The 872-nt window shown below is 60.1% G+C and overlaps 1 protein-coding gene across 1 annotated transcript in view; it reads left to right on the forward strand.

The window, feature by feature from the left end:
• Nucleotides 1-872, forward strand: part of TMPRSS4 (transmembrane protease, serine 4) — a 124854-nt gene that overhangs the window by 116862 nt on the left and 7120 nt on the right. The gene's annotated exons all lie outside the window — the stretch shown is intronic.

Genomic DNA, 872 nt, shown 5'->3' on the forward strand with positions numbered 1-872 from the left:
ATTAGGAAGGTTGAGAACCACTGGATTAAGATATTACAAATATGTCCTTATCCCCAGAATGTCCCCTCACCCCCGCCCCAGTCCTGCCCTCACCCTCACCCCTGTTGTCCGTGTCCATCGCTTATGCTCATATGCATGCAGACGAGTCCTTGGGTTGACCTCTCCCCCTCACCACCACCCTCCGCTGCCTTCCCTCGGAGTTGTGAGCATTATGCTAAGTGAAATAAGCCAGTCAGAGAAAGAGAAATATCTCACGCTCTCACTCACTTGTGGATTATAATGAACAACATAAGCCGACGAACAAAAACAGGTCCAGAGACAGAGAAGCATCGATCAGATGCTCAAACCTCAGAGGGACAGCAGGTTTCTGCGAGTCGCGTGGGAGGTTCCCTAGAGAAGCCAGGAGGTGGGATGAGAGAGGGAGACCCGCTCAGAGAGCAGGGACTTGGAGGAGGTGCGCTTAGGGTGGGAAGAGCCCGTTTTTGAAACTTTCTTCCCACTTCCGGCTCCCAGATCAGCGGCTGGGGCACGGGGTCCCGCATCCCCGTTCGGTGTGAAGGTCATAAACTGCCCGCACAGGGGACACCGTGTGCACAGTAATGCCAAGCGCACCCAGCCCTGACAAAGAAGGCAAGGGGCTTGGGGAGCCCTGATCTGGGGCCCCCATCACGCCCTGGGAGCCTAGGAGCGGGCCAGCCCTCTCCACCGCGCCGGCTGACAAAGAAGGCGAGGGGCTTGGGGAGCCCCGATCTGGGGCCCCCATCGCGCCCCGGGAGCCTAGGTGGGGGCCAGCCCTCTCCACCGCGCCGGCCCGTCCCAGCCCCCCTGAGCCCAGTCCCTGCTCTCCCTCCCGAGCCCAGCCTGCTGCCACA

Source organism: Myotis davidii, unplaced genomic scaffold, assembly GCF_000327345.1.
Source record: "Myotis davidii unplaced genomic scaffold, ASM32734v1 scaffold97, whole genome shotgun sequence".
NCBI classification, from domain to species: Eukaryota; Metazoa; Chordata; class Mammalia; order Chiroptera; family Vespertilionidae; genus Myotis; species Myotis davidii.